This window comes from Hylobates moloch, unplaced genomic scaffold (assembly GCF_009828535.3).
Source record: "Hylobates moloch isolate HMO894 unplaced genomic scaffold, HMol_V3 SCAFFOLD_13, whole genome shotgun sequence".
NCBI classification, from domain to species: domain Eukaryota; kingdom Metazoa; phylum Chordata; class Mammalia; order Primates; family Hylobatidae; genus Hylobates; species Hylobates moloch.
In genome coordinates this window covers 84,994,444-85,009,639 of record NW_026652288.1, presented here as the reverse complement: position 1 = coordinate 85,009,639, position 15,196 = coordinate 84,994,444, and the positions used below count along the sequence as shown (strand labels likewise).

Below are 15,196 nucleotides of genomic sequence, written 5' to 3'. Positions count from 1 at the left end.
GGGCTTGCTTTCATAACTCTAGGGCCAGTTGAAGAAGCCACGCTGCCACACATCTACTCCCAACACTCCCTGCTGAGAACCACCTTCTCTTTGTAGAACTGAGAAGGGGACAAGGAGTTGTCCAACTGATCTAGGTCTCATAGACATTCCTCTAGTATAGAAGTGTCAGGAGGTACCAGTGGGCATTATCCCAGCAATTGAGGGCTCCTATCCCATCTGTGAGCAGTAAATAGAGTGCAAGTTTAGAGATATCGTACATCTCACTTATCTCTGTCCTTGTTTTCCATCGTGGTATGAATCATCTAGCCATCCTAGGCACTGAAATGTATGATCTAGGAAAAGACAGCCATATTTCATCAATATCTATCCCATTATATTCAGATGTGATTTTATAGCCGTCCTAATTATATCATAGTTATCGAACATTTATAAATTTGTAGTATTTGTTATATTTAACAAGAGAAAATTTGTAACATTTCTTCTATGCCTTATACGACCTGCTAAGCAAAAATATAAATTTTTGAGCTAAATTTACCAAAATGGTTCCTATCCTGTTTGGTTCTTGGCTCAGAGAAGAGAAAATAAAATGATTAGAGACTTAGTAGTAATTGTGAATATCATATGCCAGACCCATGAAACTCTCAAAATCCTAAAAATAATTGTCAATGTAACTAAATTATAGACTTTTAAATAATGATGTGTTGAGGTTATATTTCTTTTAGAAAATGTTACGACTCTTTCCTGAAATATCATCTCAGTGTGCAGATTTTAACACATTTCCTTATTAGTTTTGAGCCTTTTTACACAAGAGAAATTCATCCCCAGAATTACATTTTACTTCTTTTATCTCTGAACACAGTATCTATCCAGATACGTAATGGATAAGGTCTGAAAGGGGTTTATCAAAAGATATTTTGTCTAGGGTATCCACGAGTCCCCTGAAATTATAGGCAATTTTAAAAGCATGTTATTATATGTAGTTTTCTGGGAAGAGGGCACATTTCTCAAAACTGTCAGCACCTTATGTAATGAGCACTGCTTATATTTTGTGCCCATTCTCATATTCATTATTTTGTTCAGGACTAGTATGTCCTCATTATCAAGCTAGATGCACAAAGAATTAAAGACAAATATAAGACATCATTCATGAACTCAGGTAGTTCATTGTGGAATTAAAGAGATGAGACTTGTGTTTCTTTATTTTTATACAGAACAGGCTGTATTTATAACCTCTAAGATCTCTTCCAGTGATAGAAATCTAAAACTGTGAATCATTATTGGCACACAGCAGTGGAGTTAAAACGAGAGGAAAAACAACGTAGGACCTTTGGAACTTTTCACATGGCACTCAGCCAATGGAGCCTAACAATTCCAAGCCAGAAGATACCTAAAGCAGGATCCTCCTGTCCAACCCACTCATTTCACACAGGCTCTCTATCTTTTGATTAGTGATTCTAGTCCATGTTTGATGTGACTCTCACTATTTGCAATATTAAATCCAAGATTTAACTTTATCCTCCTCAAGTCTGCTAAAGAATGGCTTTGAACTGAGTGCCAGCACAGTATGCCTGCTGCAGTTGCTCCCCACTCCTTCAGGGTTGTGCTGTATTGCCGGAGGCTGCACTGGAGGCTTTGTTTCAGTGACGCTTTCAAACTCCTCCTGCCCTGTTTCTAATTACCGCTCTTCAACTCTGTACAACACCAATGCTGTTACTTTGCTGCCTTCCCTCCTTTCTGTGCGGCATTGCTTGTCCTGCAGCTCCAGTGATGAGTCACTCACTTTCTTGAACTCGCCTCCTTCTTCACCTCACTTGACTTGAGAGGTCCCCAAGAGGCTCAGCCTCAGCCAAAGGATAGCACCAATCCTAACTTTATTTCAGGGAAACTCAAGGAAGTCTTGCACTACTGCTCACACTTGAGTGGATGGGTTTGTCAGAGTTTCTAAACTCTTCACATCAGTTCTGGAACTCAGTTCCTGGTGTTTTGTTTGTTTGTTTGTTTGTTTGTTTGTTTTTGTAGCATTTATTTTTTCTTTTTTTTCGTTTTGTATTTTCATAATTCTCTGCTGCTCCTAAATTGACAACCTTCCTAGTGCCTCTGTTGCTATAAAACTGGGGTCCTGATAAATGTTTAATAATTTCCTCACAGGGACTGGGACCTACTGCAGAAACAATGGCAAAGTTGTCCCCAACTCCTATCTCCTTATTCTCATGCAAATCTTGGCCTTTTTTATACCACCCGGCAGCATCTTAATATAGACTCATTGTCTTCAGTAGGCTTTTAAAAAAGGTTTGGGATCACTCACAAAAGAGGTAACAATTTAAAATCGAATATGAACCATCACAATGCTTAAAATGGAGCAGATTCTTCCCATCGCAGGGATTTTCATTCAGGTCATATCCTCCCTTAGGGTCAACTAAACACCAGTGATTTCACTCCTAGCTCTCTCTTTTTAAAATAAATCTCTTCCTCCTGTACCTTCACTCTCAGATTCCCATGACTTCCTAAGGCATGACAGTTTAGTCTTCCACACCAGAACCACACTCCTGACATAGCTTTGTGTATCTAAAAACTCATTAATTGCTTTACTAGTGTAAAAGGTGTGAAAGTTCAGTTTGTTCTGTGAAGGAGAAGAACAGAACTGAATTATTTGGCAGGGTTTCCATACACCACTCTCATAGTAGTTTGCTAGGCTCTTACTCGTTATACTAACTTGTCCAAATGAATATTAAAGCATTAACCAAAACAGTTTACTTACACCTAATCAGGAACAGAGACTAGCGAAACATCTAATAGTTGCTACACTCAGCATTTCTTTGTTTTTCTTCTAGAAGATGGTGAAAACAGGAGCATATTGAAAAATTGTAAATCTTTCTTCTGTACTTGATATGATAAAGTCAAAGAAGCTGTTTTTTTGTTGTTGTTTTGTTTTGTTTTTGTATTAGTTTGCTAGGGTTGCCATAACAGAACAATACTTTGTGAGAGGCTTAAACAATAGACATTTATGTCTTCAAAGTTCTGCAGGCTATAAGTTCAAGATGAAGGTATTGGCAAGGGTGGTTCCTTTCCGGGGCTCTCTCCTGGCCTTGTAGATGACCATAGTTTGTTTGTGTCTTCACATGGCCCCCCCAAGTCTGTCTGTGTCCTAATCTCTTTTTATTAGAACACCAGTCATGGTTGATTGGGAAATGCCCCAATGCCCTCATTTCAACTTAATTTGCTTTTAAAAGACTATCTCCAAATACAATCATATTCTGAGGGGCTAGAATTTGCTCAACGTATTAATTTTGGAAAGATAACTCAGCCAAGAACACCTCTTGACTGAATATCACATGGATTCCACAGTCAAATATATCGAGAAATCTTAGTTGGACTCTAAATAGGGCCACCATACCACCTAGTAAATGCCTATTGTCTTATATAATTACTCATAGCAACCCCTTTCACTCTTAAGAGTCTTGGTTGGTCTATGTATTATACAGTTACTATAATGCAAGTTTCTTGGTTTTGTCTAGTTTTCCCTACTGTATCAAAAGCTATCCTAGGAACACAAGATATTACTCTGAATAAGGTTACTGAATATTGAACTAAGCTGTGCTTACTTGGTTAACATTTACTATGGATACTAAAGTTTTCTTGGAATATTGAAATGACAGAGACTTTCAAAGAGATACCACGGTAACAACTTAAGTGTGTTTGCGGAGCAGGTGAAAAATTTCAATGAGATGTATTCTAGAAATAATTGCCTAAAGCACATTATCTTTTCAGCCTATTGCTTGAAAATGTGCATATCTGTATCATCATAAAAACTGTCACTTTATCATTTTTTTCAAGATAAAATTGCATTTTCTATTCTGTCATTGAAATGGAAAAATCACCCAAGGGACTGGTTAGAGAAGGCTGTTCAAGAGTTTTGTTCAAATTTGTGTTTAAAAAACACAGACTTTTGAACATGGTTAGCAATGAACTGGAACAGATCATGCTGAGGAAAAGATTAGTTGGGATACACTGATTTTCCAGACTCTAGACTATACCAAAAATTCAATTATAAATCTAATTACAACTTTAATTGTTAAACAATCAACCAGATTATTTTTTGTTGCTGGCTGTTTTGTTTCCTGCTGACTCATAAGCAGGTGCACCTGCAGGTGTAAACTTTGCCATCACCATGTGGCCTAATCAGCCCTGCCCTTTCCTACTTTCTGTATTACTTTTTACACATCTTAAGCTACAAAATCTGCAAAAGCTGAGGTACAAACCATACATTTCTATGTTGGGGCATAAAACTGGAGAAGGATTCGTAGCAGCAAGGGCAGATGTTTCATGCCAGCAATCCCACAGTAGGTTTGACTGTATAGTAGTAATTCCAGATATTCCTCAAAAATGACTCCGTGATTAGATACATTTGGGAGATTTTACAGACTACAGCGCTTTTAGAGACTTGAAAACACATTACAATAATAATAAGTCTAATAGTTTTATTGTAAAGAAATCTGTAGTGTAGCTTAGTTGGATTCTCCATTTCCTTAACAAATTTACTGCAGATACTTTCGTAAATGTTAGCAAATAATGGCCTGAGGAATTAAAGAGAATGGAAGGGGGAAAAAAAGAAGATTAAGGCTTTCAGGAATGCCTGTACCCAAAAGGAAGCAGTGAGGGTATTCAATAATCATATGGAGGGGTATGCACGTATATAAGTCACAATCTTTGTAAATATACAGGTGGTGTCACTGCTCATTACTCAAGTGTCAGGGAAAAAAAGTTAATTACCTGACACATTTCCAGCAGACAGAGCTATTTTCGCATTTAAAAGAGTGACCATCTCACTTTTAACTTATTTAAAAATAGTCCACATTTATACTCCTCAACTCTAACACTCAGATGATTTGCTCTCAAAAAACATAATATTCCAGAGATTCACTTTTTTTAATTCTCACTAAAAAATTTAGGAACTGAGTGGCTGCTGATAGGCAAATAAAAGTGCAACACAAGGCAAATAAAAGTGCAACACAATTTTTCATACAAGACACATCTCTCAAATGAAATTGTATGGTACCGAAATTTACAATGCTAGCAGTTTGAAGTAAATGCGATAACACTTTAAAGTGGCATTACAAGATTTATTTTTACATACTTAAAATTCAAAAACTCTTCAGAGAATTCTAAAAATAGAAAATGTTTACTTTAGGAGCACTCATCTATGTTTTGGTTCAACACTAAACTATAAAAGAATTCATGAAGCATACCTAATATGTGGTTCTTAGAGTCTGCTTTGTAAATACAATTTTCAAGTGGTAAAAAATGCAAACAGTCCTCAATTATCAAGATTAGGTGCAGATATTATCTCATGGATGATCTATAACCACTGAAATTTGTCAAACATCACACTGTTTTAGATATTTATTTATTCTGCAGCACTCATTCCAACAGAATTTTGCTTGATGATAGAAATTCTCTGTAAAGCCATATTGGCTATTAAACACTTCAAATATACTGGTATGGCTGCCTTTTAAATTTTATTTCATTTTAATTAATTAAGTTAAATAGCCATATATGGCTAGTGGCTATCATATTGGACAGCACAGCTCTAGCCCTTCTAACTCAGTAGACGCGGTAGACGTGGTGAGATTTTGTCCAGATGTTCCACTGTGATGCCCCATCCTGTCAAGAGACAGCCTGTTGTCTCAGCTGCTGTGAGTTCTGTCAGCAGATAGCCTCCCGCTGTTAAGATTTTCAGGGCTTGCCTCAGTCATCCAGTCTTCACACAATGGCACAACATTCTGGGGGAGGCACACTTGCAATGACTGATTGCAGAAGGGCCATAGAGACTGGGCCATTGGGACCACCAGTGAACAAGTCTGATAGGTCGTATCTTCAGGTGTGGTTTGACTGTTCCAATAACACAAAGTGGAACACAAAGGGAGTTCCATTTGTCCCTTTATCCAATCCTGCTGTGCTCCCTGTTTTCCACAGGTATTGATCATTAATAAAACCCTTGCAAACCAAACTTGCTCTCAGTACCTGCTTCTGGACAATCTGACCATTGTCAGTCTCTAAGAACTGATGTGAGGCCGGGCGCGGTGGCTCACGCTTGTAATCCCAGCACTTTGGGAGGCCGAGGCGGGCGGATCACGAGGTCAGGAGATGGAGACCACGGTGAAACCCCATCTCTACTAAAAATACAAAAACTTAGCCGGGCATGGTGGCGGGCGCCTGTAGTCCCAGCTACTCAGAGAGGCTGAGGCAGGAGAATGGCGTGAACCCAGGAGGCAGAGCTTGCAGTGAGCCAAGATCACGCTACTGCACTCCAGCCTGGGTGACAGAGCAAGACTCCGTCTCAAAAAAAAAAAAAAGAACGGATGTGTAGTGATTTATAGAATAACTTTCAAGTGGGGAAAAAAACTCCAACAAAGTACAAATGCATATTTATAGTATGCTGCATTTTATGTAAAATCAAAGGATAAATAAGAAGAATATGTGTATATGCTTATTTCCTACAAAAAGAAACACAGAATAGACAAACCATAAATAAATAAGATAGATTTCTTATAGGGGGTAGGTGAAGTGAGGTGGTAGATTGAGGAAGAAAGATAAACAAATGAATAGGTACATTGATCATAATGAGAGCCATGTCTCTCACTGTTGGTGAGGGGAGTTACAAATAGGGAAGAGGGAAAAAGGAGAATAAACCTTATACATGCTGGGTTGGAACTGAACTACCAATATCTATAAGTACAGATTTCTACCTCTACTATCTATCTATCTATCTATCTATCTATCTATCTATCTATCTATCTATCTATCTATCTATCTAATCTACCTAATCTAGCTTTGTCCATTGAGAGGACTTAAAACACGCAACAACAGTCAATAGGTCTAGCACCTAGATATTGATTCTAAATATCTTTTTCTACGAAAAGGAACTAGAGATTTTTGGAGAAATGGCTGACTCTAGGTAACATTGTGCTGTGTCAGAAAGTAAGCATGCATTCAAAAGATGATGCAGACATACAAAGATGTCACAATATTGGACAATTTTTTATTGTTATTTCTTAATGATACATGATATTTATACATATATATGGGGATTCATGTGATATTTTGTTACATGCATAGAATGTATAATGATCCAGTCAGGGTATTTAAGGCAACTATTACCTTGAGTATTTACTATTTCTATACATTGGGAACATTTCAAGTCCTCTTTTCTAGCTATTTTGAAATATAAAATACATTGTCGTTAACTATAATCACCCAACACTGATATTGAATGTTAGAATTTATTCCTTCTATCTAACTACATATTTGTACCAACTGACCAACCTCTCTTCATCCCCCCGGCGCCCACCACACCTCTACCCACAGCCTCTGATATCTATCATTCTACTCTCTATCTCCATGATATAAACTAATTTTTTAGCTCCTACATGAGTAAGAACATGCATATTTGTATTTCTATGCCTTGTTTATTTCACATAACATACTGACCTCCAGTTCCACCAATGTTGCTGCAAATGACATGATTTCATTTCTTTGTTGGCTAAATAGTATTCCATTGTTCATATACACTACATTTTATTTATCCAAGAACCTTGAGGATAAGCTATCTTCCTTACAGCCACCACCTGGGGCTGAAGCACATGCTCCCTAGCCACCTACCTACAGCTACTATTACTGAAAGAAGCCCTACCTTCACCAGAAATAGGGCTGCAACACAGCTGCTGCTGCCCAATCCACATTTGATGGTATCTGAGCACATCTCTTGGGGACCTGAGATCAGATTCACCCAACCTGCCACCAACACCACAGCTGACATCTACCTGTACACAACATCTGCAGGCCAGAGGACTGGCCCATTGAAGCTACCACCAGCACCAGCACAAAGAGAGGTCTATCCTGCCACTGCTACTGCCATTGTCCACACCATGCCCACTGCCTGGGGGCTACATGCCCAGCCCACCAATGCCACCACTAGCACCCAAGCAAGCCTGAAAGCCCAAGAATTGACCTGTAAAGACATATATAAAATGAAAGTAAAGGGATATATTATTACATATTGATAAAGGGGTCAATTCAGCAAGAAAATGTAACAATTGTAAACATATATGCACCCAATACCAGAGTGCCCAGCTATATAAAGCACGCATTATTAGATCTAAAGGGAGAAACAGACTCCAGTACAATAATAGTTGGGGACTTCAACACCTCACTCTCAGCAAACAGATAATCTAGACAGAAAATGAACAAACATTGGACTTAAATTGCTCTTTGAAACAAGCTGACCTAATAGACATTGACAGAACATTTCATCTGACAGCTACAGAAAACACATTCTTCTCATCAGCATTTAGAAAATTTTCCATGACAGACTATATGTTAAGGCACAACACAAGTCTCAACAAATTTAGAAAAGTCAAAATCACAGCCAGGTGTGGTGACTCACATCTACAATCTCAGCATTTGGGGAGGCCAAGGCAGGAGGATTGTTAGAGCCCAGGAAGTTGAGACTAGACTGGGCAACATAGGGAGACCTTGTCTCTACAAATAATAAAAAAATATTAGCCAGGCATGGTGGCACATCCCTTTGGTCCCAGCTACTCGGGAGGCTGAGGTGGGAGGATGGCTTTTGCCTTGAAGGTTGAACTGTAGTGTGTCTGTTTTTATACCAATACCATATTGTTTTGTTTACTATATGCTTGTAATATAGTTTGAAGTCAGGTACTGTAATGTCTCCAGGTTTCTTCTTTTTGTTCAGGATTGGATTGGCTATTTGGGCTCTTTTATTGTCCCCTTCAAATATTATAAATGTTTTTTCTAATTCTGTAAAAACAATGACATTGATAGGGATTGCATTGAATCTGGAGATTGATTTGGGCAGTTTGGTCATTTTAAGAATATTAATTACTCTGGTCCATGAGCACAAGATGTCTTTCCATTTGTTTGTGTCCTCTTCAGTTTATTTCGTCAGTATTTTGTAGTTTTCTTTGTTGAGGTCTTTAATTTTCTTGGTTAAATTTATTCCTAGATCTTTTTCGAAGCTATTGTAAATGGGATTGCCTTTTTGATTTCTATCACAGCTTGTTTGTTGTTGATTTATAGGAAGCCTGCTGATTTTGTATGTTGATTTTGTATCCTGCAACTCTACTGAATTTATCAGATCTAAGATTTTTGAGTTTTATTAGCTATGAGACCATGTCATCTGCGAAGAGGGACAATTTGACTTCTTCTTTTCCAATTTGGATGTCTTTTTATTTATTTCTTTTGCCTGACTGCTCTGGTTAAGACTTCCAGTACTATGTTGAATAGGAGTGGTGAAAGTGGACATCCATGTCTTTTTCCAGTTCTCACAAGAAAGGCTGTTAGCTTTTCCCCATTTAGTATGGTATTAAGTATGGGTTTGTCATATATAGCCTTTATTATATTGAGGTATATTCCTTTTAATCCTACTTTGTTCAGAATTTTTATCATGATGGAGTGTTGAATTTACCAAATGCTTTCTGTATCCATTGGGGTGATCATATGTTTTTGTCTTTCATTCTATCAATGTTTATCATGTATATCATGTTTATTGATTTGCATATGTTGTATCATCTTCCTGATGTACTGTTGAATTTGGTTTGCTAGTATTTGGTTGATGATTTTTTGTGTCTGTGTTCATCAGGGATATTGATCTGTAGTTTTTTCTTGTTGTTGCATTCTTGCCTGGTTTTGGTATCAAGGTAATGCTGGCATGATAGAATGAGATACGAAGAATTTCTTCCTCTTCAATTTTTTGGACTAGTTTGAAGACAATTGGTGTTAATTCTTCTTTGAAAGGTTAGTAGAATTCAGCAGTGAAGCCATCCCACCCTAGGTTTTTTTGTTGTTGTTGGAAGACTTTTTATTACTGACTCAATTTTATTACTTGTTATTGGTACGTCCAGGTTTTCTATTTCTTCCTGATTCAACCTTTGTAGATTGTATGTGACCAAAATTTATCCATTTTCTCTCAGGTTTCCAGATTGTTAGTGTATAGTTGTTCATAATAGTCCCCCTGATCTTTTGTATTTATGTGGTTTCAGTTGTAATGTCTTTTTTCATTTCTGATTTTGTTTATTTGGGCCTTAACTCCTTTTTATTTGTTAATCTAATTAGTAGTTTATCTATTTTATCTTTTCAAAAAGCCAACTTTCTGTTTATTGCTGTTTTGTATTTTTTCAAGACTCTAGTTCCCTTAGTTCTACTCTGATATTTTATTGTTTATTTCATTCTACTAAGTATGGGTTTGGCTTATTCTTGCTTTTCTAGTTCATTGAGATGGATCATTAGACTGCTTACTTGAAATCTTTGTATTTTTTTTTCATATAGGTGTTTTTGCTATGAAATTCCCTCTTAGCACTGCTTTTGCTATATCTCATAGGTTTTGGTATGTTGTGTTTCAATTTTCATTTGTTTCAATATATTTTCCCTCCTTAACCTGATGGTCATTTAGGAGCATGTTGTTAATTTCCATGTATTTTTATAGCTTCCAAAATTCCTCTTGTTATTGATTTCTAGTTTTATTCCATTGTGGTCTGAGGAGATACTTGATATGATTTCAATTTTTTTTTTTAAGACAGAGTCTAGCTCTGTAACCAAGGCTTACGTGAAGTACTGTGATCATGACTCACTACAGTTCAACCTTCAAGGCTCAAGTGATCCTCCCACCTCAGCCTCCCAAGTAGCTGGGACCAAAGGCATCTGCAAAATGAAGCCAGTTACTGCTGTCTTGTTGAAGCAACCATACAAGGTAAAAAATAAGAAGTGCTACAGAATTTTTAAACTAATCATATTATTATTTCAATAGTTTCTATATTCATTAAGATAGAAACATTAGTAAATCTTTTTTTTTTAGCAGTGGATTTTATCATCCTCAGAATTCGTCATAGATTTTTTTGGAAACTTTGGTTCTTAAACAAAACAAACTGATTGTCTCTATTGATCGAGTACACATTTAATTTAGAGTGCTCCCAATACAATTATAAGTACAAAACATTCTAAATGATAAATTTAGTATATAGTACACTGGTTTTTTATGAACAATAACCACTCAAAAATGTTCTCTGTAGGCTATAATCCTAGACATTCAAACAATCAATTGCAAATTTCCCTCTGTGGAGCCAAGAGAACTTATGTCGCCAAAATTATTTTTCAAAGCAAAATTTAGACTTTTGAAAGGAGCAGTTTGAATTTAAACAATCTTTTCAAGACGTTATGAATAAACTTTCAGAAAAATTTTGCTGCTTAACAATGAGCCACTCCATAAGTGGTTCTAAGAATCAAGTTGAATAATATTACATGTAAATCTGAAGCCTGCAGAGCACGTATAAGAACCACCAGACACTTACAGTGAAATAGTAAGAATTCAGACACTTTATTTTCCCCAACCAAGTGACAAGGCATTTCATGCTGTGAATATCTAACACTTTGCTTTGACAACTAGGCACATATTTACATTTTCTGCCATTCTAGTCAGGGAATGGTTCAACACTGTCTCAGTTGATTTAGTGCCAGCTCAAGTCAGTTTTCCAATATTTGTCCAGGTAACTGGACCAGGAATACCTGGTGATGACTTGTCACAAATTACAGTGATATTCTTTATTCTTTGAACAGTTTTGTTTGGCAGGAGTGATGTTGAACAGACAGTAGATAAACAACACAGAGATCCACTGAATTGTAACACTGGGAATATTAAATAAACTGTTTCATTTGGTACATTTCCCTAGAATAGAGCCACTGAAAAGAATTTTCTCTCCAGAATTTAAAACAAATAAAAAGGAAAAAAAGGGTTGTAGCAGACAGACAGAGAGAGGGACATAGATACAAAGCTTTAAATCAGGATGGATTTCTGAAAATGGTACATAAGGAAATTCAAGTCTAAGTCAAGACAAACAATTAACTGGTAGTAAATAGATTACCAGTTACCTGGAGGTATTAACTAAAATTAAAATCAACACTGTAGTCAACACAGAATTCAAAAGATAAATTATCAAAGAAAGTATATGGAAGAAAAGGATTTGTTATTCCTAACACTATTTTCAGTTCTTCAGATTTCAGACAATCTTACTGCTTAGAAATTTGGAAAGGGTTTTCTTTTCCATGTTTCAACATAGACCAAATGGAATTACTCCTTAAAGATAACCTATTTTTTACTTTCGTATTTTTTATGCTTACCTCATATCTTTCTGATTTTCTGTTTGTTTTGGGTCTTACCCTATGTAGCTGATTTATGATTTTAGGCTGAATACAACTCCAACCACAACCTATCACTGGTATTATGACTAGATATGTAAATATCAATTTGTATGCCCCATTTACGTGAGTCTTTGGCTAAAATGCAGGATTCTTGTGCTTCAAGACTGAGAATTGATTTTTTGCTATATAAACACTAAAGTCTCTTAGAATTCCAGAAATATATGGTCCTGGGAAATCAGATTTGTTCTGATCACAGTTTAGTGTAGTTGAAATACTTATAGCAAGTTGGTGAAACCAGTCATAGGGGGTCAGAATATGCCACCCCCAAATATGCCACTTTAGCATAAAGATTACTTTGCGCTGAAGATAACTGAGAAATAGAAGATGCTCGCCGTGCCCCACAAAACACTCTCTGCCTCCCCGGCAATTTACAAAAAGTCAGGGTTAGACTTCTAATGGAGACTCTTATTAACCCAGAGGGGCAGAGGAAAAGGAACTACATTACAAACCTTACTCAAACAAAACTTTTATCTTTCATTAACTTCCCCCATATATTTATCTTCCCATAGTTTGCTACCCCTGAAAGGCTAAATCTCTTTTTTTTTTGTCTTGTTACTTCTCTACACGTTTATTGTTCTTTCTTAAGATATTATATAAGAGCTAAGTTCTAACAACCCTGAGTTACCCATCACTGAATTTCTCCTATATGTATGTGTGCTGGATTTTAATTTATGCAAATTTTACCTTGAAAAATACTGGTGTTGTGGGGAACGTACAGATAAAAAACAAAAATGGTAGAAATGCAGACAGTTGAGGCAGGGTGCGGTGGCTCACACCTGTAATCCCAGCACTTTGGGAGGCCAAGGTGGGCGGATCGCAAGGTAAAGAGATCCAGACTAGCATGGCTAACATGGTGAAACCCCATCTCTACTAAAAATACAAAAAATTAGCCGGGCGTGGTGGCGGGCGCCTGTAGTCCCAGCTACTCGGGAGGCTGAGGCAGGAGAATGGCATGAACCCAGGAGGTGGAGCTTGCAGTGAGCCAAGATCGCGCCACTGCACTCCAGGCTGGGTGACAGAGCAAGACTCTGTCTCAGAAAACAAAACAAAAAAAAAAAAAAAGAATGAAAGAAATGTAGACAGTTGATAAAGCTGGGTGAGGCATATGGTATGTTCATTATTTGACTCTGTTGACTCTGTTTATATTAAAAACCAAACAAAGTTAAAAACTACCTCCTTGTATTTTGGGTTGTTCTAAATTACTTCTTTACAGCTTATCACCCGTAAATTGGTGAATAAAACAAAGTTCTTGAATTGAAAAAAGGTAGTTTTAGATTAGTCCCTCTAATAATCATTTCCTATGATTTGGATGTGTACCCCACAGCTCATGTGTTGGAAACTTGATCCCCAAAGTAACCATGTTGAAAGGTGCCACCTTTAAGAGGCGATTGGATCATGAAGTATTCTCACACATGGATTAATGCTGTTATCATGAGAGCAGGTGAGTTATTTTGAGGGACATGTTATGAAAGTGAGTTTGGCCCTTTCTTGCTCTCATGGATGCTGTCTTACCATTCTGCCTTCCACCACTGGATGAAATGACTAAAGACCTTGCCAGATGTGAGCCCCTTGACCTTGGACTGACCAGCCTCCTGAACTGTAAGAAACAAATCTCTGCTCTTTATAAATTACTCAGTTTCAAGTACTCCATTATAGCAACACAAAATGGACTAAGAAAACTGAAATCAGAAGTGTGGTTCTTGCTATAACAAATTCCTAGAAATGTGGACGCAGCTTTGGAAGTGGATAGTGGGTAAAGGCTGGAAGAACTTAAAGGAACAGGCTAGAAAAAGCCTAAATTGTTGTGAGCAAATCTAGGATTATTAACAGCAATTCTGGTGAGGTCTTTAAAAAAAGACAAGAGCTGTAGGGAAATCTGTATCTTCCTAGAGATTACTTAAATGGTCATGATCAGAATGTTAACAGAAATACGGACAGTAAAGGCCATTCTGATAAGGTCTCAGGCAGAAATGAGGAACAATATACTGGAAACTGAAGTAAACGACATCGTTGTTACAAAGTGCCAATGAATTTGACTGAATTGTGTCCATGCCCTAGGGCTTTATGGAACGTAGAATTTAAAAACAATAAACAAAGTTAACTGGCAGAAAAATATGTCTAAGCAGCAAAGTGTTCAAGGTGCTACATGGCTTCTTTTGACTGTTTACAGTAAAATGAAAGAAGTGAAAAATATTTTACAATGGAATTTTTAATTAAAAGAGAAGTAGAACAGAAAAATTTGGGAAATTGCAACCTTGTCATGTAAAAAATGAAAAAGTATTTTTAGGAGAAGAAAGAAAGGGTGCCGCTATTTGATAAGAACATTAGTATGGATAAAAAGAAGCCAGACGCTATTCGTCAAGGCGATGGCAGAATAAAGCCATTTCAGAGATTCTATATATGCTAAACTTGCAACTACTTTAGGAAGTTTAGATTATTTTAGAATAAAAAGTAGAAAAAAAGCATGTTGATACTCCTTACAACTCTTGCTAGCTATGACTGAATTCTGTATTTATGAAATGACCTGGGGCAAGAAAATGTTGAGTAATGGTGCCAACCAACTTACCAGCTTACCAACTTAGGTTAGAGCACTCGTACAGAGTCTGTTTTTGGTAGCATTGCAGCCCATTGACTTGCTACAGTGAGTTAACTGCCAAACTCAGCTTCCTGAAGCTTGGCAATTATAATACAGGACGGTGAGTGTATTTGCAAATGAGAGAGCTGACTGGTGTTTAAGGTGATGTTTAGAAATTGCAGATAGATGCCTACTAATTCTAACTTAAAATTGTAACAATAAGACATGGGACTGTACAAAGTACAGATCTGTGAGATCCCAGAGAAAATTTACATGGATTATTAAAGGAATACTTTTGTAGTATATAGAAGAAAAAGCAATAATCAGTAGTTGCAACAAAATTCATGT

The 15,196-nt window shown here is 36.9% G+C and overlaps 1 protein-coding gene across 1 annotated transcript in view; it reads right to left on the bottom strand.

Moving 5' to 3' along the window:
• Positions 1-15,196, bottom strand: part of NAALADL2 (N-acetylated alpha-linked acidic dipeptidase like 2) — a 959,155-nt gene that overhangs the window by 481,774 nt on the left and 462,185 nt on the right. The window lies entirely within an intron of this gene.